We start from the raw sequence: 22,876 nt of genomic DNA, 5'->3' as shown, positions 1-22,876 counted from the left end.
TATTAGACTTATCCAAGTGGGAGACTGTTGGATATAGTGTCTAAGTCCATAACTATATTTGGTATGTACTTGACCTGACCCGGCATGGTCCATTTGGGTTGCACTTCACCCGAACAATTTATGGATAATCGTTTGAGAATAGTATAAGTTATGATTTATTAATATATTATAAGTCCTAATATATTAATATAAAATCATATTATTTAATTAGTATTGATCTATAATTAATCTAGAATTAATTTAGAGATCAAAAGTATGACTAATTAAATATGGGCTCTTGTATTTATATAGTGTGGGCTAATGCTTATTTGGAATGGGCTAGGCTTGCATGGAAAGTCCATGGATACTCCATGGAGCTTTAACCCATGGATCTCACGGAAATTAAAAGACATGGGTATTAGGGTTTGCATGCATGTAACCCTAATCCACCACACTATATAAAGGAGGCTTTGGTTCTTGAAATCACATGAGTTGTGGTGAGTAAAGTAAGAGGGCCGATTTCAAGAAGGTGATTACTATTCTCTCAAAGTTCCAAGTTTGTGGTGATTTGTGATTTCATTTGAGGCATCCACACTATTGGTGCTAGGCTCTAAAACTCCAAGCAATCAACTACAACTACAAGGTAAGTAATTCTACTAGCTTTATTTGATTCAAGTTCCCCATGCCATGCTAGATAGGATAAGAACCTTGGAAAAATAATTATTTGCATGTATCATAGTCAAACATAGATCCAAGGTTTCTAGGGTTGCATGTACCCCATAGGAGTGTTAGAATGCTCAAAAACCCATCAGTTCTGATACATGGTTGTTTCATACAATAATTTCCTATTGGACTTCTCTGAGGGTCCATCTATTGGTCTAGGTGATCAGTCCGGCCCTGAGATGTTTTTCCCCATTTTCCCTACTGCTTAGGGGTTTACGACTTTGCTTGGAGACTGTGTGCCTTCGACTTCCCTTCTTTATAGGGTTTTGTCATTGCTTAGACGTGGAACTGTAACACCCGGATTTCCAGGTATATTATTTTTAATTAATTATTTTGAGAGTCTTTGATCTACTCGACGAGTTGGTGCGATAACTCGTCGAGTAGGAGCGGGGTGGCCACGTGAGTTTAATGAACTACTCGACGAGTCCAAGAGTAGACTCGCCGAGTAGACGCTGTAAGTGGAAACCCTAAATCCCCGGGCATGCACCCTATTTAAAGGACCTTATGGCCCTTATTTGCGGCTACCTTCGTCCTTGAGAGTACTAGAGCATCTGTGAGTCTTGTGAGTGAGAAAGGAGGCCATTGTTCACCATTTCTTGTGTGTTTTAGCAATAAGGAACGAGGAAGGACAAGCTAGACGGGTTGGGGAGCTTGGATCTACTTCCATTTGATCAGAGGAAGCTGTTGGAGGTATCAATCTGTGCTTATTCTCGTATTTTTAATGATTTAGTTGAATCTAGGGTTTCTTTGTGCATTATTTTAGCTTGAATCTGGAGTGTGTGAGGTCCCAAGGTGAAATGATTCTTAGATCTGGACCTTAAGAGGTCCAGAGAGCCCCTATCACTCTGCTTTATGCCATTCCTTTGAAGTTATGAGCCTAGGTGGCCATTTTAGTAGTTATTTCACCAAAAGAAGCCTTGGGTGCGTTGCATGTGAGTCAAGATTCGACCTTTACGTGGTTATTGGTCGTGGGAAGGTCAGATCTATAGTTTAGAGAAGCATATCTGACTTCAGAAGGTCATTTGAGGGTTGTCATGGGAGCAACTCGCCGAGTGCATAAGTGGACTCGACGAGTCGAGTCGGGGTTGCCCCGCGATTCGTTGCAGAGAAACCCGACGAGTGGAGGAGGGACTCGACGTGCCAAGTAAGGCTTAGAAGGATTCAGAGGACCCGCGTGGACTCGCCGAGTCGCCCGGATGCACTCGATGAGTCTGGTCAAAGTTTGACCGTTGACTAGAGTTGACTTCGTTGACTTTTAGGGTTGAGTCAATGTTGGACTTGTGAGCCATTGGAGGGGTAGAATGGTCTTTTACCCTTCTTAGAGAACTTAGAGAGGGATTATCCTAGTCCTTGAAAATCATATTAATTAGAGTAATTATTTTATGTGATTAGGCGAAGGCTAGATCAGTATTTCCGAGTTCGAGGTTTACCGAGCTATCCGAGGTGAGTCTTCTCACTATACTTTACCTTGAGTGGTAAGTAGGGTTATGTGACAGAGTATCTTGTATGCTACGTATGTGATGTGTTGCACTGCATTATTTCTATGTGATTTATGTTGTGTGTATTCCAGAGTTCACAGAGTTAGGACCAGAGGGTCCACAGAGTTAGGGCCAGTAGGCCCACAGAGTTATAGCCTCGAGTGGTTAATATGTGTTATGTGTGGTATTTTGGGGAACTCACTAAGCATTTATGCTTACATTGTTTTGTGTTATGTGTTTCAGGTACCAGTGAGGATCGCGGGAAGGCGCCGGCATGATCAGTACACACTTGTGGAGTTTTTATGTATTGTGATATTGGGATGAATTTTATGGATTTGCTATGTGATACATGGAGATTGATAATATTTATGAACAAAATTATATTTTTAAACGTGAAAAATTGTTTTGGAATTTACGACGTTACAAGTTGGTATCAGAGCCTTGGTTTGAGGGATTCGGATGCACCTTCGGGCGCATTTGAACTCAAACTGAGGATTTGAGAAATTTTTCGAAATAAAACAAAATTTTCCTAAAGGAATAAAAGGTTTTGAACAGAGCAGAGCAGAGCAGTGTGTACGATCAGCCAGCGCCCGAACGGTGATTTCCCAAAATACCCTTATATTATGCGTTATGAGATATGATATGATATGTTATGCATGCTAGAGTAGGCTAGGTATTCCTATTCGGACTAGAGTGGCCTGATTCGTGATGCCTTAGCCTAGGGGTTTTGTTGTTGGGAGATGCTTGAGAGTGAGTAGATAGCATCGAGGAGCTTATGAGAGGTCTGCTAGAGAGTAGCCTATGCATAGTGAGAGTAGAGTACTTGGGATTTGGGATCCTAGGAGGAGGACTTGGAGTGAATACTGATGCGGTGTGGACGGTAGTATTGGGCCCGTACTACTGAAGACATCGGATCAGTGCGCAGTCCAAGTAAGAATCCTTAGGGTACTAAGGAACAAGTAGGGCTGAGTTGCGGAGTGTGAGTATGCTCGAGCGAGTCTCTGATATTTCTTATGTTGTATTTCACAGACATCATGGTTGGGACACGCCACAGACCAGAGACCAGCGGTGTGAGTGACGAGGAGCTTCGTCAGATGATCCACGAGGAGGTGGTTGCGGCTATCCGCGCAGAGATTCCGGAGATGTTTGGGTCTATTAAGACCACATTGATTGAGACCTTTGATGAGAGATATGCAGCGGTTACGGAGGCTGCAGCCGCTGCAGCTACCGCAACTGTTGCTGCTGCTAGACCTCAGGGTGGTGATGCGTTGTTGTTCCGGGAATTCAGCAACACGAAGCCACCAAAGTTTGATGGGACGCAGGATCCGATTGCTGCGATGAGATGGTTTTCTGACATCGAGGGATGCTTCTATACGTGTTCTTGCCCGGAGCATCTGAGAGTTCGGTTCGCACTGAACCAGCTTCGCTTGGGAGCGAAGGACCGGTGGAAGTTCGTGACAGCGCACTATTCTTCTGCAGAGCTTGCCGCAGTGACCTGGGAGAGGTTCACCGCTATGTTCCGTGATGAGTAGGTTCCCCCGGTGGAAAGGGAACGGTTGGCCTAGGAGTTCTTAACCCTCAAGCAGGGTACTGAGTCTGTTACTGTGATTACCAGGATGTTCCATGAGAGGGCGATGTTCTGCCCTGAGCATGTGTCTTCCGAGTAGGCACGCATGAGTCGGTATTTGAGCATTTTGAGGAGAGACATCCGCGAGTTCGTGGCGAACTCGTCGTACCGGACATTTGCCGAGCTTCAAGCGAATGCTCGGAAGAGGGAGATAGAGCTTGAGACTCAGGTTAGGGAGGAGACGGAGTCTCAGGGGAGGGATCGACGACCGGCACAGTCCCAGCCGGCAGCCAAGCGGGCCAAGCCCGCCGATTCGAGATCAGGGAACCAGAAGGGCCGCACTTGTGGCAAGTGCGGCAACGGTCATGAGGGGATTTGTAGGGCAGGGTCTTGCTACAAGTGTGGCAAGGAGGGGCACATGGCCAAGGATTGCCCCAAGGGGTTTGCAGTCTGTTTTCACTGCAACCAGACCGAACACCGGAAGGCCGAGTGTCCGCAACTGCGGGGGTCAGCACAGGGAGCATCGCAGGGACCTGGCCCTACTACTGTACGAGCTACCGAGAGTCAGCGGGTGAAGGCCGAGGCACCGAAGGCACGAGGAAGAGCCTTCTAGCTGACAGCGGAGGAGGTCCGCGCAGCGCCCGATGTCGTGGCTGGTATGTATTCTTTCATGTATTTATTTTGAGTTTGAGATATCGTGCTTATATTATGATATGCGTAGGTACTTTTCTTGTGAGTTCTGTACCTGCCTTGGTGTTATTTGACTCGGGTGCGAGTCGATCGTTTGTATCTTTAGCCTTTAGTCAGCACATCAGTATCCGCCGAGAGGCGTTGAGTCGACCTCTGCGAGTTTCCATAGCTGACGAGAGAGCTGTGTATGCCACTGATGTGATTCGAGGATGTGTACTCGAGATCTTCGGCATTGAGTTTCCGATTGATTTGGTCCCGATCGCGATGGGAGATGTCTGCGTCATCATGGGCATGGACTGGTTGAGCAGATTTGGAGCAGTTATCGACTGCAAGCGACAGCTGGTGACCATACGAGACCCTAGTGGGGGAGTTCTTTCAGTGTACGGCGAGGGTACCCATTCTGGGTCAGCGTTTTGTTCGGCCGCTAGAGCGAGGCAGAGCCTACAACAGGGCTGTAGTGGGTTTGTGGCTTATGTGATGGATACGAGGTTTGATGCGGAGAGGCCCAGATCGGTCGATGAGGTTCCGATAGTGCGTGAGTTCCCGGATGTTTTCCCCGAGGAGTTGTCGGGTGTGCCTCCCGAGAGGCAAGTAGAGTTCCGTATCGATTTGGTTCCGGGGGCAGCGCCTATCGCCTTACGCCACCAGAGATGCAGGAGTTATCCTCACAGCTTCAGGAGCTGTTGGGGAAGGGGTTTATTCGGCCGAGTAGCTCGTCATGGGGAGCACCGATCCTTTTTGTAAAGAAAAAGGATGGTTCACACTGGATGTGCATCGATTACCGGGAGTTGAACAAGTTAACGGTCAAGAACCGTTACCCCTTACCGAGGATCGATGATTTGTTCGATCAGTTGCAGGGAGCGTCTTGGTTCTCCAAGATTGATATGAGGTCTGGATATCATCAGATGAGAGTGCGTGATGAGGATATCCAGAAGACGGCGTTCAGGACTCGTTATGGGCATTACGAGTTCGTGGTGATGCCTTTCGGGCTCACCAATACACCGGCGACGTTCATGGATCTCATGAACAGGGTGTGCAGACCGATGTTGGATCGTTCGGTGATAGTGTTCATTGATGATATATTGGTATATTCGAGATCCAGGGAGTAGCATGAGGAGCATTTGAGAGAGATCCTTGGAGTTCTGAGATCGGAGAGGCTTTACGCCAAATTCTCCAAGTGTGATTTCTGGTTACGAGAGGTCCAGTTCCTGGGACATCTCGTTAACCAGAATGGGATATTGGTCGATCCGGCCAAGATTGATGCGGTGATGAGTTGGGAGGTGCCGAGATCCCCCACCGAGATCAGGAGTTTTCTGGGGTTGGCCGGTTATTATAGGATATTTATTAAAGATTTCTCCAAGATTGTTGTTCCTCTCACCAGGTTGACCCGGAGGGGCGTGGCTTTTAGTTGGGGCCCAGAGCAGCAGGCCTTTTTTGAGACACTTCGCCAGAGATTATGCGAAGCCCCGGTGTTAGCCCTTCCGGAGGGGGTGGAGGATTTTGTAGTGTATTGTGATGCGTCGATATCGGGATTAGGTGTGGTGTTGATGCAGAGAGGGCATGTGATAGCATACGCATCGAGGCAGCTGAAGCCTCATGAGGCGAGGTATCCTACTCACGATCTGGAGTTGGGGGCTGTGGTGTTCGCCCTCAAGATCTGGCGTCACTATCTGTATGGGGTCCGGTGTACCATATACACGGATCACAAGAGCTTGAAGTATTTGATGGATCAGCCCAACCTGAATATGCGCCAGAGGAAATGGTCGGATGTGGTAAAGGATTATGAGTGTGAGATCCTGTACCACCCGGGCAAGGCTAACGTTGTAGCCGATGCCCTGAGTCGTAGGGCGGAGAGTGCCCCGATACGTGATGTTTGTTTGAGGTTGACGGTGATAACTCCGGTGTTGGACACCATTCGGGAGGTTCGGGTTGAGGCCATGAGGCCGGAGAACCGCAAGAGGGAGCGGGTGATCGGGCAGGTGTCTGAGTTCGTTGCCGATAGCCGGGGGCTTATGACCTTTCAGGGTCGGATTTGGGTGCCATTTGAGGGCGGGGCACGTACCATTCTGATGGAGGAGGCGCACAGATCGAGGTTCTCTATCCATCCCGAGGCCACTAAGATGTATTTGGACCTGAAGAGGGACTATTGGTGGCCCGGTATGAAGAGGGATGTTGCGTGGTTCGTGGAGAGGTGCTTGACCTGTCGCAGGGTTAAGGCCGAGCACTAGCGTCCGCATGGCAAGTTGCAGCCACTTGAGGTTTCCCAATGGAAGTGGGAACAGATTTCCATGGATTTTATCACCAAATTGCCGAGGGCTGCGAGGGGTGTCGATGCAATTTGGGTGATCGTTGACCGGATGACGAAGAGCGCTCATTTCCTTGCCATCAGTGAGAGCTCTTCCGCAGAGAGACTGGCAGAATTGTATGTGAGAGAGGTGGTATCGCGGCATGGAGTACCGATCTCGACTGTGTCAGATCGAGATGTGTGATTCACTTCCAGGTTCTGGAAGAAATTCCATGAGGAGTTGGGTACGAGGCTGCATTTCAGTACCGCATACCACCCACAGACGGACGGACATAGTGAGCGGACGATTCAGACGCTCGAGGACATGCTTCGAGCATGTGTATTGGACTTTGGAGGAAGTTGGGACACATACTTGCCGTTGGCTGAGTTTTCCTATAACAACAGCCACCATTCGAGTATTGGTATGCCTCCCTTAGAGTTGTTGTATGGGAGGAGATGTCAGACTCCTATCTGCTGGGGAGAGGTAGGGCAGCGCGTGATGGGTAGCATCGAGATAGTGCTTCAGACGACTGAGCAGATACAGCAGGTCAGGCAGAGGTTGTTGACAGCTCAGAGTCACCAGAAGAGTTATGCGGATAGGCGACGATCCGAGCTTGAGTTCCAGGTCGGAGACTTCGTACTCCTGAAGGTGTCTCCTTGGAAAGGAGTGATCCGATTCAGGAAGAGGGGCAAGCTGGGCCCCCGGTACATTCGTCCGTTCAGGGTGACTGCGAGGGTGGGCAGGGTAGCGTACCGTTTGGAGCTACCTGCGGAGTTGAGCCAGATTCATGATACCTTCTACGTGTCTCAATTGAGGAAGTGTATAGCCGACGAGGCGGCGGTGGTGCCGCTGGAGGATATTCAGTTGGATGCGAGACTGAATTATGTGGAGAGACCGATGGCGATCCTGGATCGGAAGATAAAGGTCCTGCGAAGCAAGGAGGTGCCCCTGGTTCAAGTCCAGTGGCAACATCGGAGAGGGTCCGAGTTGACTTGGGAGCCGGAGGCTGAAGTGCGGGAGCAGCATCCTGAGTTATTTGCAGAGCGAGACTTCAAGGGCGAAGTCTGATTCTAGTGGGGGAGAATTGTAACACCCGGATTTCCAGGTATATTATTTTTAATTAATTATTTTGAGAGTCTTTGATCTACTCGACGAGTTGGTGCGATAACTCGTCGAGTAGGAGCGGGGTGGCCACGTGAGTTTAATGAACTACTCGACGAGTCCAAGAGTAGACTCGCCGAGTAGACGTTGTAAGTGGAAACCCTAAATCCCCGGGCCTGCACCCTATTTAAAGGACCTTATGGCCCTTATTTGCGGCTACCTTCGTCCTTGAGAGTACCAGAGCATCTGTGAGTCTTGTGAGTGAGAAAGGAGGCCATTGTTCACCATTTCTTGTGTGTTTTAGCAATAAGGAACGAGGAAGGACAAGCTAGACGGGTTGGGGAGCTTGGATCTACTTCCATTTGATCAGAGGAAGCTGTTGGAGGTATCAATCTGTGCTTATTCTCGTATTTTAATGATTTAGTTGAATCTAGGATTTCTTTATGCATTATTTTAGCTTGAATCTAGAGTGTGTGAGGTCCCAAGGTGAAATGATTCTTAGATCTGGACCTTAAGAGGTCCAGAGAGCCCCTATCACTCTGCTTTATGCCATTCCTTTGAAGTCATGAGCCTAGGTGGCCATTTTAGTAGTTATTTCACCAAAAGAAGCCTTGGGTGCGTTGCATGTGAGTCAAGATTCGACCTTTACGTGGTTATTGGTCGTGGGAAGGTCAGATCTATAGTTTAGAGAAGCAGATCTGACCTTAGAAGGTCATTTGAGGGTTGTCATGGGAGCAACTCGCCGAGTGCATATATGGACTCGACGAGTCGAGTCGGGGTTGCCCCGCGATTCGTTGCAGAGAAACCCGACGAGTGGAGGAGGGACTCGACGTGCCAAGTGAGGCTTAGAAGGATTCAGAGGACCCGCGTGGACTCGCCGAGTCACCCGGATGCACTCGACGAGTCTGGTCAAAGTTTTACCGTTGACTAGAGTTGACTTCGTTGACTTTTAGGGTTGAGTCAATGTTGGACTTGTGAGCCATTGGAGGGGTAGAACGGTCTTTTACCCTTCTTAGAGAACTTAGAGAGGGATTAGCCTAGTCCTTGAAAATCATATTAATTAGAGTAATTATTTTATGTGATTAGGCGAAGGCTAGATCAGTATTTCCGAGTTCGAGGTTTACCGAGCTATCCGAGGTGAGTCTTCTCACTATACTTTACCTTGAGTGGTAAGTAGGGTTATGTGACAGAGTATCTTGTATGCTACGTATGTGATGTGTTGCACTGCATTATTTCTATGTGATTTATGTTGTGTGTATTCCAGAGTTCACAGAGTTAGGACCAGAGGGTCCACAGAGTTAGGGTCAGTAGGCCCACAGAGTTATAGCCTCGAGTGGCTAATATGTGTTATGTGTGGTATTTTGGGGAACTCACTAAGCATTTATGCTTACATTGTTTTGTGTTATGTGTTTCAGGTACCAGTGAGGATCGCGGGAAGGCGCCGGCATGATCAGTACACACTTGTGGAGTTTTTATGTATTGTGATATTGGGATGAATTTTATGGATTTGCTATGTGATACATGGAGATTGATAATATTTATGAATGAAATTATATTTTTAAAAGTAAAAAATTGTTTTGGAATTTACGACGTTACAGGAACTTCCTTACGTTCCTCGCGTTCCATGTACTGGGTATCTACCTCCCCTCCGGAGTTTCAATGGAGTAGGAGCCGTTGCGGTGCGCCTCAATTACCTTGTATGGTCCTTCCCAGGTTTGGCTTAACTTCCCCCGGGGTTGGGCGTGGCTGACTTCGTTTTTTTGTAAAACATAGTCTCCTACTCGGAACGCCTTGTTTCTTACTCGCTGATTGTAGTATCTTTTCACTGCCTTCTTATAGGCGGCTTGGCGTATGCTTGAGCGTTCGCGTCGTTCTTCCAAGAGATCCAAGTTTTCCCTTAGGCCTTCGTTGTTTTCCTGTTCCCTGCAATATTCCGTGCGTATTGATCCTACCATTATTTCTGCCGGTAGCATCGCTTCGGCTCCATAAGATAGGCAGAATGGTGTCTCTTTTGTGCTGGTTCGTGGTGTGGTTCGATATGACCAGAGAACCTCCGACAGTTCATCTACCCAGTTGCCTTTTGCTTTGCCCAACCGTTTTTTGATCCCTTGTACCAGTGTTCTATTAGACACCTCTGTTTGCCCATTGGCCTGAGGGTGCGCCACAGATGTGAACCTTTGCTCTATTCCCTTTTCTTTACACCAATCCCTAAAGGGGTTTTCTGCGAACTGCAGGCCATTGTCGCTGATCAGGACCCTTGATATCCCAAATCTTGTCACGATGTTTTTCCAGGCAAACTTGATTACTTGTTTCCCATTGATGCTTGCCATTGGCTCTGCTTCTATCCACTTCGTAAAGTAGTCGACCGCCATAATTAAGAATTTTACTTTCCCAGGTGCTTCTGGGAAAGGACCGACTATATCGATTCCCCATTGGTAGAAAGGTCATGGGCTAACTATGCTTGTTAACTTCGATGGCGGGACTTCTTGCGTTGGTGAGAAAGTCTGGCACTCCACGCAGGTCCGTGTTAGCTCGACCGCGTCCTGGTGTATATCTGGCCAGTAGAGGCCCATGCGTAATACCTTGCATGTGAGCGCTCTTGCTCCCTCGTGAGCTCCGGCCGACCCTGCATGGGCTTCTTTTAGGGCCAACTTTCCTGCTGCGCCATCTATTCACTTGAGCCACGGAGCCGTATGGCCTTTCCTGTACAGCGTCTCTTTTATCATCGCGTACTGTGGGGCTCGTATCATTGTCTTTCGAGCCTCCGCATGGTCGTCAGGAAGTATGCCATGCTGTAGGTAGTCTATGATGGGCGTCATCCAGTTGGGTTGTGCTATTGAGAGGGAATTGACCTGCCGCTCGTCGATGATCCTTTCTTTCAGTACTTCCACCAATACTTCCTTTGAGAGATGTCCGAAGCATGTTGACGCCAGTTTGCTGAGGGCATTTGCTCTCTTATTACTTCCCCTCGAGATTTGTTTTATCTCAAAGCTCTTTAGGGTACTCGTAATTTGTTGTCACCTGGTTAGCCGCCAAGCGCGAGTCGGTCAGGGCTGTGACTTTCTCCACCCCCATTGTTACCGCTAATCTGAGGCCGACCATGAGGGCTTCATATTCTGCCTCGTTGTTGGACGTGTGAAAATCGAAGCGTAAGGCATATGTGAGTTCTTCTCCCGTTGGGCTAGTTAGGATCAGCCCTGCACCTGATCCTTATTTGCTGGAGGCCCCATCTGTGTAAAGGGTCCACCATTGGCTGTCCTCTTTCTTCGAGCGCACTTGATTGTCTGTCCTGGTTGCTTCCTGCTGGAGTTCTCCTGGGACTTCGAGTAGGAAATCCGCTAGGGCTTGCCCTTTGATGCTTGCTCTGGGGTGGTAGGTGATGTCGTGCTCTCCTAGCTCTATAGCCCATTTTGCAACCCATTTTGCAAGTCATCCTGACGTCTCTGGCTTTAGGAGTATTTGTTTGATCGGGCAATTTGTCAATACCTCTATTTGGTGGGCCTGGAAGTACCGACGGAGTCTCCGTGCTGCATAGACTAAGGCGAGCACCAGTTTTTCGATGACCGGGTAGTTCATCTCCGGTCCTTGTAGTGCCCGACTCACAAAATAAACCGGTAGTTGGCGTCCCTGTCTGTCGACCGTTAGCACCGACGAAATTGCATCTTTTGATGTGGATAGGTACACTTGCAATACCTTTTCGGGTATCGGGCTGGCCAGAGTGGGGAGTGCGTGGAGTACTTTCTTTATCTCTTGCAATGCCGATTCGGCTGTTGTGGTCCATTTAAAGTTGTTTTTCTCGATGCACCCTTTCAGCGTGTTGAATAGTGGCATGACTTTTTCAGCCGACTTGGAGATGAACCGACTGAGTGCGATCAGCTTCCCATTCAAGGCTTGTGCATCCCTCGGCGTGCAGGGTGAAGGTGTTTCCTCTAGCTTATTTACCTTGAGTGGGCTTGGCTGGATCCCTTCCTTCGTCACATAGTATCCCAAAAATTGGCCCTCCTCGACCCCGAAAGTGCACTTGGCGGGGTTTAATTTCATCCTAGCCTTCTCCAGAGTTTGTAACGTTTCTTCTACATCTCGTAGCAGCATGTTCAATGTTCCGACCGATTTGGTTGATGAACAGGGAATCCACGAGCCGCTGATAGGTTGCCCCTGCGTTTTTTAGTCCAAACGGCATTTTTGTATAACAGAAAGTGTCATGATCTGTGTAGAAAGCCGTTTTCTCTTCATCGTTTGTATTCATCAGTATCTGGTGGTATCCTTTGTATGCATCTAGGAAGCACTTCCATTGGAAACCTTGCAAAGACTCTACTTTTTGGTCTATTTCTGGTAGCGGGTAACAGTCTTTGGGACACGCTTTGTTCAGGTTGGAGTAGTCAATACACATGCGCCAGCTACCGTCACTTTTCCTCACCATTACCGGGTTGGCGATCCATGTGGGGAAAATTGCTTCTCTGAAAATTCCTGCGCTGGTTAGCTTTGCCACTTCCATGTTGATTGGCTTGTTTCGATCCCCTCCCTGGACCCGCTTCTTTTGCTTCATTTCCTTGGTTCCTGGCTTTATCATCTGCTTGTGTTCTATAATTCCTCGATCGACCCCTACCATGTCAGCGGGGGTCCATGAAAACACATGTTTGTACCTCTGTAGTAGTATGACTAGTGCTTCTCTTGTTTTTGCAGGGAGGGCCGTCCCTACGGTCACCCATTGGTCTGGGTGCTCCCTGTTGACCACTTCTCCCCCGTCCGACAGATCTGGTTTTGGCCTTTTGGTCTCTGCTGAGATGTTTTTTGGTTGCATGATTTCGTAACATTTGACTTCCTTCGGTGGTGTGGCCAGAACTACGCCCGGTCCCTGACTTGTGCTGAATTTAACTATCCCGTGGACCGTCGATGAGACTGCTCCAAATCTTAATAGGGCTGGGCGCCCCAATATGATGTTGTGTTATGAGGGGTGTCGTATGACTACGAAGTCGATTAGGGCAGTCTGTCGTCTAGTTTTGTCCTGACTGAATAGTGTGAATGGTAAGTGGATCGTACCTAGCGGCCATAGGTTGTGCCCGGTGAATCCCGTGAGCTGGCCGGTGGCTGGCCTTAAGCCTTCTTTCCACGCGCTTGGCAACAGTCTGAAACAGTGCTCATAGATGATGTCTGCTGAGCTTCCGGTGTCGATGTATAACCGGTGGATGACTACATTCTTGATTGATCCCTGAATGACCAGGGGGTCGTTCCCATTCCACCCGGTTGGGCGTGGGCCGCGCATGGAGAATGTCAGCCCCTGCATTACCTCTGTGATGTCTCGTGTGCCCTCCATACGCTCCGCCCTCCCCCTTTTGTGGTGGATTGTTAGAATCTCCAGTTTTGGCTCCATTTTTCTGGGAGCTTCTTTTGGGTTGTCTGCGTCGAACTTGGCTCGTAGACTTTTGGCGATTTCTACCACATTGCCTTTCAGCTATTTTTCTTCGATTTCCCTTTTCAGCACCGCGCAATTGACTGTGTCATGCGTTCGACTCTTGTTGTACTCGCAGTACCGCGTTTTAGTGCCTTTTGCTGCTGGCTTCTCATCGACCGTGTATACTTCTGTCCGTCCACCCCGCCTGTCGTCCCTAGAGAAAGGTTGAAAACGGCTTGGCGGTCACCTGTATCGTCTCATGAATCTGTTACTTCCCCGGGGGTCGAGGGGGATTGTGGGGTAGTTGTTACGCCTCCCAGCAGAAGTTGTCATGGCATTGAGGTACGCCTGCTTTGACGCTTCACCTTATTCTTGGCGTAGGTAGCGCTCCACTCGTTCTTTTAGTTCGGCCCTTGTTTTGGGTTGTTTGCCCATGAGTTTTTGGGATAACGATCCCAGCAACAGTCCCCAGGTAAATGCGCCTGCGATTAGCCCTTCATCATAACCTGGGACATCTAACGTAGCCTTGGTGAATCTGGTGAAGTAGTCCTTGACTGACTCTCCTTCCCTTTGTTTGCACCCAATGATTGAGTGACAATCGCCTTTGTATTTCCGGAGTTGCATGAAGTTCGTTAGGAACAGGTATTTCAACTGGCTGAAGTTGCTAATGCTGTCCGGTCGTAGCGTTTTGAACCATGTTCCTGCGTTACGTCCAAGGTAGTGGGGAAGTACATACACCAGAATCTCTCATCTAGCTTGAGAGACGTCATGGTCCACTCGTACATGTCGATATGGCTATCTGGGTCGGTAGTTCCGTCATACATCTTAAGGTGGGGTAGTTTAGCGGTGTTGGGGATTTTATATTCCAAGAGTTCCTTGACGAACAACGACAGAAATCTTCGTGACGAGCAATCTTGGGTTGGGATTTGCTGGTTGAAATGGTATCCTGGTTGTTGCATTGTCAGGAAAGGTTGTACGAGCATGTTGTTGTAGGCACTCAGATCTGGTATCGGTAAGTCGTACTAGTTAAGTGGTTGGTTCAGGGTTGGGAGATTATATGTCAAAGGGATTTGTTGCTGGATTAAGGGCGTCTGTTGTTGGGCCATGGGTATTGGTTGTTGGGCTATGGGTGTTTGTTGTCAGGCCATGGTTATTGGCTGTTGGGCTATGGGTGTTTGTTGTTGGGCCACGGGTATCGGGTGTTGGGCTATGGGTGTTTGCTGGTAAAAAGAAGATGGCATCGTTGGTGTGGTGCCTGATGTCAGTAACTGGTGGTTTCATGGTTGTGATGCGGCGCTCGTATTAAACATGGTGTCGTGTGCGTATAGGTTATTTGCAGGGGGTGTGACGGATGTTATTTGGGTGCCATGAGGGGTAACGGTGTTGAAGAATGGAAACGGCGTGGTGAATATCGGCTGGCTTTGGGGTAAGGTAGTATGTGTAATGGTCGTGATAGGAGTTAAGGGCGAATCTCGTGGCGTAGCCGTTGCAATGTGTGGCGGTGGGCCGCCGGGAGCTGGTATGGTTTCAAGGTTTGGCGACGGGTCCCCTGATGATGATGATGCTTCGAGGAATGGCGGTTGTTCTCCGGGAAGTGAGACGATTGGGGTGTCAACTGCCTCCAGCGGTCCCATTGGATGTATCGGACTATGTGGTGGCTCCGATGGTTCTCCGGTTGCTTTTTCCGCCATGGTTGGTTGCACGAGGGGACAAAGAGAAAAGGGTTTGCGTATCTGTTGTCACACAAACGGATGGCGCCAAATGATGCGACCTGGCTCCGAACCACTTGTCGTGAGAGGGATTCGTCGTTCCTTAAGCCTGAGAGGTCACACGAGAAAGAAACTCGTCAGCCATTTCCGGGAGGAGGTCCCGGAAAGACGCTCCGACGGTCAAGTTAGTATGCTGAAGGTTATATTGGAAGTATAAGACTGGAGAAGGAATGACTTGCCTTACCGGGACCAAGGTGAGGTCCTTTTATAGTGGAGATCTTCCTCGGTCCGTACTAGGGACCGGTATTGCAGTCCCGACAGGATCCGTCGCTCTTATTGGGGAGTCCTGCTCCACATTCGTGTTCAGCCCAATGAATGGTCCAGGAGATTGTGCTCTGTCTGGACGCTTTGTCGCCTGGAGCCGTTGTCTCTAGGCTGTAGCTAAAAGACAATATTCTGGCGAGGGCGAGCCTTTTGTGCGGTCGTGTCACACCCCCGGCCGAGGCGGCGGAATACGCCGGGCTGTGCGACTTAATTCATGGATCACAAGCAAATTGAATATACATCACAAGTTACAACAATAACAACATAGCACTTACATTACACTTTAAGATTTGAATACAAAGTTCATAATAATAAATTCATAAAGTTGCCTTAACAGATAGGCCGATTTAACAAAACTAGATAAACTAGGTCGCCTGAAATCCATGACTAATCTTCTGACTGAAAGCTCGTTTGGTGATACCCTAAGAATACATGAAAATTTGAGGGTCAACACAAGGTTGGTGAGAGTTTACAGGTTTTCTGCTAACCGCAGTAATGATACTTTAAAAGACTAAAAAGTATTCTTTTTGTAGTTTGAACCATGTTTGATAAAAGAAAAATTGTAAGCAAATCCATACTTAAAATATTTGATAGACAGAGAAATCATAAGTAAATCTGTACTTAAAATGTTTGGTAATCAGTGAAACCATGAGTAAATCCATTCTCAAAATGTTTAGTATTCAGAGAAACCGTGAGTAAATCCATACTCAAAATGTTTGGTAATCGGAGAAACCGTGATTAAATCTATACTCAAATGTTTGGTGATCAGAGAACCGTAAGTAAATCCATACTCAAAATGTTTAGTAATCAGAGAAACTGTGAGTAAATCCATACGCAAAATGTTTGGTAATCAGAGAAATTGTGAGTAAATCCATACTGAAAATGTTTGGTACTTAGAGAACCGTGAGTAAATCCATACTCAAAATGTTTGATAATCAGAGAAACCGGATCCGTGGTTTCTAGATTATGAGATCTAGTTAACGCTTATAGTGAGTCCTATAACCGAGCTATGTGACTGTACCTACCCATACGACGCTTCATTGGACGTCGTAAAACTGTTTTAGATATTTATCACCCGCTTCGATTTATCGGTCGAGGTTGTAGCTAGCAACCACGGGTGGGGGTGTCAACCCGTATAGATCTATACATACGTATCTCAGCTCCGAAGATTAACGGTTATAGTGGTGTGGGTCTTCTAAGTGTTTGTTTTCACTTAGGGTAATGAATAATGTCTCACTCATAAGGCCCTTAACTAGAGTTTGTCATGAAAAGCCAGTTATACTCGATAAGAAAATCCATAAAAATGTGTAATGCTTGTTCAAATAAGTGGTAAATATCATGGTAGTGTACACAGTACATAAATGATTTCAAGACAAGAGTTTGATAACTCGTATATGTATGTTTGATATGAACTTGAAATACTACAAATGTAGTAACTTTTTATGACATAAGTTTTATAACATATTTTGTCATAAAATGATAATACTTTGTATGTAGAAATCATTATCTCGACTAGTTGTATTATTAAAAAAAACAGTTGTAACATATTTACATAAAACATATTTATCACTAGTTTATTTGTAAATAAAATACTATTTAACGAAATAATATTTATAAACTAGTTTTGAAATCGATAAGTGTTTGTCAATATCAATAAATATATATAGCACATGTATTCTCCCCCAAAACGTAAAAATATTAAAAAGGGGTCGTAAACACTCACCCTTGAAGCGTGAACGAGGCTCGAGAGTGAATTTGTCGTGAAAGTCGTTTCGTGACGTCACGTGCCCTTAAAACGAATCACCGGTTCTATTTATATTACCTAATAAACAAAAAGGGTAGTTTTGGTATTATTATTAAGCATAGGGTGGTCTTTCTTAAAATAAATAAACTATAGGGATTGATTTTGCCAAACTCATACTCCATGGACTGATGTTGTAACTATTCTCAAAACAAGGACTGAAAATGCACATTTTAAAGCTGATTTGGAGTTCCTGGACTAGAATTGTTAAGGTTTTCGGTGGAGGGGCCAATTCTGGATAATTTAAATGGGGGTTTGGTTCATATGATAACTATTTCTAACGGAGGGGACAAATTGTACAAGTCAGATATCTTTAGGGTTATATTTTATTAAATGCTAATGAAGTTTGAATCGTTTACGCTCCATCTATGAAATCGTGAATTTTCCAATTGCATTTTGTGGGAACGATTGAAGGGTAGTCGAGACCCACGATTGGGTCTCCGGCCGCGTTTGCTTACGATGACGGAAGAGAAAAACATAGGGGGCGAGGTTACCTGCGGTGGAGAAGCAACAGCGGCGGCGGCGGCGGTGATCTACCGTGGTGGTCGAAGTCCGTCCCAGCGGCTCCGGTTACCCTGTATCTGGTCGGAATCGACGGAGAAAGTGAATAGGTGAGGAGAGGGGCCCGGTGGTGGCTGAAATCGGTGGCTGCGGTGGTCTTCTCGCCGGAAAACCTCCACCTTCAGTGGCGGTGTTCTTAATTCAGAAAAAAAAACGAAGGAGGAGGGGAGAGTGATTAGAAATCAGGGGATGTTGGATGGTGGTGGGTCACGATAGGAGGGGTAGCAGGAGGTCGAGATGGTCGACTGTTGGGTGGTGGTTCATGGTGGTTCAGTGGTGATTCGGTGGTGGAGTAATGGTGTCAATGGTGGAAAATTGGTGAAACTTCAAACCACAAATCCTCTCCTTATAGCTTCAGATTCGAGATTTCAGTGAAAGGGATGGAAAATTACTGATCAATTGGTCAAATGGTTAACATTTGAGGGGTTAAGACAACTTGATTTCCAAAGATTCGATTGCACAGGCATCTAAATTGAGAAAGGGAATCAGAGAGGTTCAGCGTCTGATGTAGGAGGAAGAAGACACGATTTCTTGATTTTGGCACAAATGGTCCCTGCTATTTGACACTTAATGAGAACTACCCTGGTCTCATGTACCCTTACTAAAATAGTTTCAGAAAATAACAAAACTGCCCCTAGACATATATGCATTCAGTTAAAATGAGTAGATTTAATTAAATGAAAATCCCACTATTACTTTAATTTTATTTTCATTTATTTATTTATATTTGTTATGTTTTTTTAATCAATTAAAGGAGTACTTGACAAACAATAGTTTTAAGTTCAACGGTTTCAAAGGGAATCCTAACAGATTAATTTTTCGATTTGTAGAACTCTTGGAATCCATGTTTGAAGTTTCACGTCTAATTGGTCCAGAACGTCTGATTTTTCGGACTTTTACAAATATTTTTACTATAGTATGTATTAAAATTCGATCGATCGAGATACGAAAGGGTTCGCGGTGACCTGACCGTTTACAGATTCATCCCTAAATTATGGGATGTCACGGGTCGCCTCGCGGGAGTCCGGGGTCGCTGAGTCAGCTCCCCGTCGGAGGCGCTTTGTTGAGGCTCACCTGCTTCGGGCCCGCTCTAAGGGGCGCGTCATCACATACCATTGACCAAAAAGGTCCCTATACAAGCATAATGTACACATAAGCAATGCAAATAAAATAGAGCATAGGAGAATAAACACGTACCAGCCACAACGTCTATCGCTGTCCGAGCCTCCTCGTTAGTCAACTGAAATGCGTGACTCTTCACCGTCGGAGCATCCGCCTTAGCTGGGCGTCCATCAGTAATCCTCATCGTGACGGGCGCAGGCGCCGCCACTGCTCCTCCCCCTCCCTGCAACCTCGGATAATTGGCCTTTTATGGCCAGTCTGGTTCCAGTGGAAACAAATCAGGCCCTTCTTGGGGCAATCCATGCTCGAGTGACCCGGCTGGCCACATGCGTAGCATCTCGAGCATGCTATCCGACAAGCCCCACTGTATGGTTTACCGCACTTGGCACACCGGCCCTGGCCCTGCTGGCCCCTACTGGAAGTATCTGAGGCCTTAGGCTTTTTATCCTGACCTACCACTGCTTGTGCTTGCTCCGGCTTCCGTTTGGTGCGGAAGTCCAGCTCCATCTCCCGCTCACGGGCCTTCTCCACCATCTCATTCAGGGTCTTGCACCATGTGAAGCTTACAAACTCCCAGATATCATCCTTTAACATGGAATGATATCTCGTCCTCCGCATGTCCTCATCGGTAGCATACTGTGAGATCAACAATGCTCGCTCCCGAAACTTGGTTGTGATCTCCGCCACAGTCTCGGTGGTCTACTGGAGCTCCTAGAACTCCCTCACAAACCGATGCACCTCAATAGTTGGTGCAAACTCCAAATCAAATCGTCGAACAAACTCGGCCCATGTCATCTCAGCCACACAGGATGCTCCCACCTGACTAGTCACCTCGCCCCGCCAGTCTCAGACTCTGTCTCTCAGCATACATGAAGCAAAGCCCACCTTCGCCACATCAGGGCAAGAACTCATGCGTTGGGCGTTCTCTATATCCTCCACCCAGTGTCGGCTAACAATGGGGTCCCGGACCCCGAAAAACTTCAGCGCTCCGAACGCCTTGAACTCCCGGAACGAGGGAGTTCGGGGCCCGACCTGGCCCGCAGCAATCTCGGCCCTGAATGATCTGAGCCTCTCCTCCATAATCTACATCATACCCTCTTGACCGTCCCAAGGATCACTGGGGTAGCGTCAAGGATGCCCTTCGTCACCTTGGCTGCAATGAGCTCGCGCAGCCTCTCATCCATGGGCTCAGTACCGTTGCCTGATCCGCATCCAGATACCGATCCTGATCCCCCTGCTCTCAAACGTGTCATCAGCATGTTGAACTGAAATGTCATAAATCGTTATGATCAGGATCTCCATATAGGGGATCTTCCCACACTGGTCCTCAGAGCTTTTAGATCTAACATTGGTTCGGGTACAGGTCTTGTGCTTTCAGTAGTACAGGCCCAATACTACCTTCCACACCTACCCGTACCTTCCCCAAAGCTCTACCTGATAACTCCAATTCGTCCCAAAATAAATCATATCCCACGGACTACCGCATATCCCAAATCCCAGGCTATCCTAAGATTTGCTCTACCCACATCAATCAAACCAATCATAGGTTGCCTGCCTTTATGCATGCAAATTATACACAGAAAAGGATCAAATAGACTTTCGAATAAGAGATTCTACCCTAGGACCACAACCAAACGAGGAACAGGAAATAAGGCCAAATCAATCATTCTAAGGCTATAAGCTCCTAACCGTATATAATTTTAAAAGCATACACATAGCAAGATCCATACGATTATCATAACTCAAATATCAGTATAACATGGCTAATCATATTGGGGAACTACTTGTTGGATAAGGTGGCTAAGTCCATAACTATATTTGGTATGTACTTGACCCGACCCGGCATGGTCCATTTGGGTTGCACTTCACCAAAACAATTTGTATGGATAATCTTTTGAGAATAGTATATTTATGATTTATTAATATATTATAAGTTATAATATATTAATATGAAATCATATTATTTAATTAGTATTGATCAAGAATTAATTTGGTGATAAAAAGAGACTAATTAAATATGGACTATTATATATATATATATATATATATATATATATATATATAATGGGTCAATGTTCATTTAGGATGGGCTAAGCTTGCATGGAGGTCCATGGATAGTCCATGGAGCTTTTAACCCACGGATCCTATGGAAATGAAAGGTCATGGGTATTAGGGTTTACATGGATGTAACCCTAATCCACCATGCTATATAAATGAGTCATTGGCACTAGTGTGTGAGATAAGAAGGCATAGCCGATTTCTACAAGAGCATACCATTCTCTTAAGTTTTCCAAGTTGGTTTGGTGATTTGTGATTCCACTTGAGGCATCCACATTATTGGTGCTAGGCTCTCATAACTCCAAGCAACAACCACAAGAAAAGGTATGTAATCCTATCTAGATTTTATGTTACAAGTACCCCATAACATGCTAGTTAGGAAATGAACCTTGGAAAAATCAAATTTGCATGTATATTAGAGAAAACATAAATCCAAGGTTTCTAGGGTTGCATGTACACCATAGGAGTGTTAGAATGCTCAAAACCCTTCAGTGGTATCAGAGCCTAGGCTTGTTTTCCTTGTACTTGATGCAAATTGCTGAAAAAAGTCGAAATTCTGCTCACTGTTCAGTGAAATCGCCGAGTCCATGGGAGGACTCGACGAGTCCATGTGTTATTTCATCCTACTCGTCGAGTGGGTTCTTGCACTCAGCGAGTAGGAGGCCCTGTGTGTAGATTTTCGAGTTTTGCTGCTGGAAATGGTTATGCTAATCCATTTACAATGGTTATTATTAAATTTTCAAGTTTTATATATGTTTATTTGAGTCTTGAATTTGTTGATATGAATGTTCATACTTATGAGTTTTAGTAGATCATAGGAATTATTTGCAAATTGTTTGTTAGTGTAATTCTTGATCTAAATGTCAATTAATGGACTCCATAACTTGTCTTCAAGTTATGGAATTCCAAAAGTCTTTTCTTTACAACCATTAAAACTCATAAGTTATAGAAATGAAAAGTCTTGAATAGTTTCAAAACTTGCCCTCAAGTTTTGGAATTTGTAAAGTCTCACACACACTTTAATTCCAACCCCTAGAGTTTTAAAAGTTAAAATTTAACCCTTATACTTTATAATATTATAAGTTACTATATATATATATATATATATATATATATATATATATATATATGTATAAGATCAAGTCAGTTTTATCGTTAGTAGGCCTCATTCACGAAGCCGGTCTATAAGGGGGGTATAAGGTTGTTGCCTATAAAATAGCAGCTTAATGGGTGTCCACTCTCACTCACTGCTTCCTTGACTGGTGGAGGGTCGTTACCCGAACGGGTAGGAAAATGACTATGATTCTCATTAAAAGTATAATGATAAATATAAAGTAACCAAACCTTTTATAAATTCCCAATCATAGTTACTTAGGAAAATGTGAATTTGGTGTTAGCCCATGAAATTACACTTTGTACCTTACCAAGTCGTTAGTGGAGCGTGTGTGGTTAACTGACACACTAACATGGACTAGTAAGTGTGGCAAAGGGTAACTTAATGTTTATCATAGATCGGTGGAGCGCGTGTGGTTAACCGACACATCGATTAGGTGATAAAGTTAAAGGTACCAAGTTAATTTTCATGGTTATTCACACCTTGTTTTGTGATCCTCGGCATCCCAGTCACAAACTTGAAGGGCACAATCGAGATTTAAACATGCCATTGAAAAGTTCAATGAATCTCAAAAGAATCTAGGAATTTCAATTCATTAAAACTTAATAATTTATTTCGTTTTTCATGGTGGAAATTGGTGAATCGTCATTCACCTACCTTCAAATATTTTATAGCTTGGATTACGGCATCCCTCTTCCAAGTTATAAAGTATTGTGTTGGGTCCTAGCCTTAATATTACATTTGGGTGTCTTATTAAGGTTTCCTTATCTAATTTAAACTTGTCTTTCTTCCTTTTCAGATGTCTTCCAACAATGCTTCAGGCTCAAAACCTACCGGCCCCTTCTCTCTTATGAACCTTTGTGGGAGGGTCATTTTTTATGGAACTAATTTCAATGACTGGATTAGGAACATCAGAATGGTCACACACTATGAGGAGAAAGAATATGTCCTTGACAATGAGCTTAAGGAACT

At 45.9% G+C, this 22,876-nt stretch overlaps 1 long non-coding RNA gene across 2 annotated transcripts in view; it reads right to left on the bottom strand.

Annotated features, from left to right (window-relative positions):
* The window catches only part of LOC145160796 (uncharacterized), a 51,522-nt gene extending 33,453 nt beyond the window's left edge, over positions 1–18,069 (bottom strand). The window contains exons 1-3 of one of the 2 annotated variants that reach the window (XR_013738249.1): positions 17,544–18,069; positions 16,972–17,070; positions 15,655–15,670 (exon numbers count right to left, since the gene is read on the bottom strand). This is a non-coding gene — a long non-coding RNA (uncharacterized LOC145160796). Of the gene's footprint in view, positions 1–15,654; positions 15,671–16,971; positions 17,071–17,543 lie in introns of those variants that run through there. The other variant, XR_013738248.1, reaches the window with a different exon arrangement.
* Positions 18,070–22,876: the final 4,807 nt, after the last annotated feature.

Source organism: Lactuca virosa, chromosome 2 (assembly GCF_052849685.1).
Source record: "Lactuca virosa cultivar CGN04683 chromosome 2, Lactuca_virosa_CGN04683_v6, whole genome shotgun sequence".
Taxonomy (NCBI): domain Eukaryota; kingdom Viridiplantae; phylum Streptophyta; class Magnoliopsida; order Asterales; family Asteraceae; genus Lactuca; species Lactuca virosa.
The sequence above is the reverse complement of the archived record's forward strand: the minus strand, read 5'-3'. Positions and strand labels throughout refer to the sequence as shown.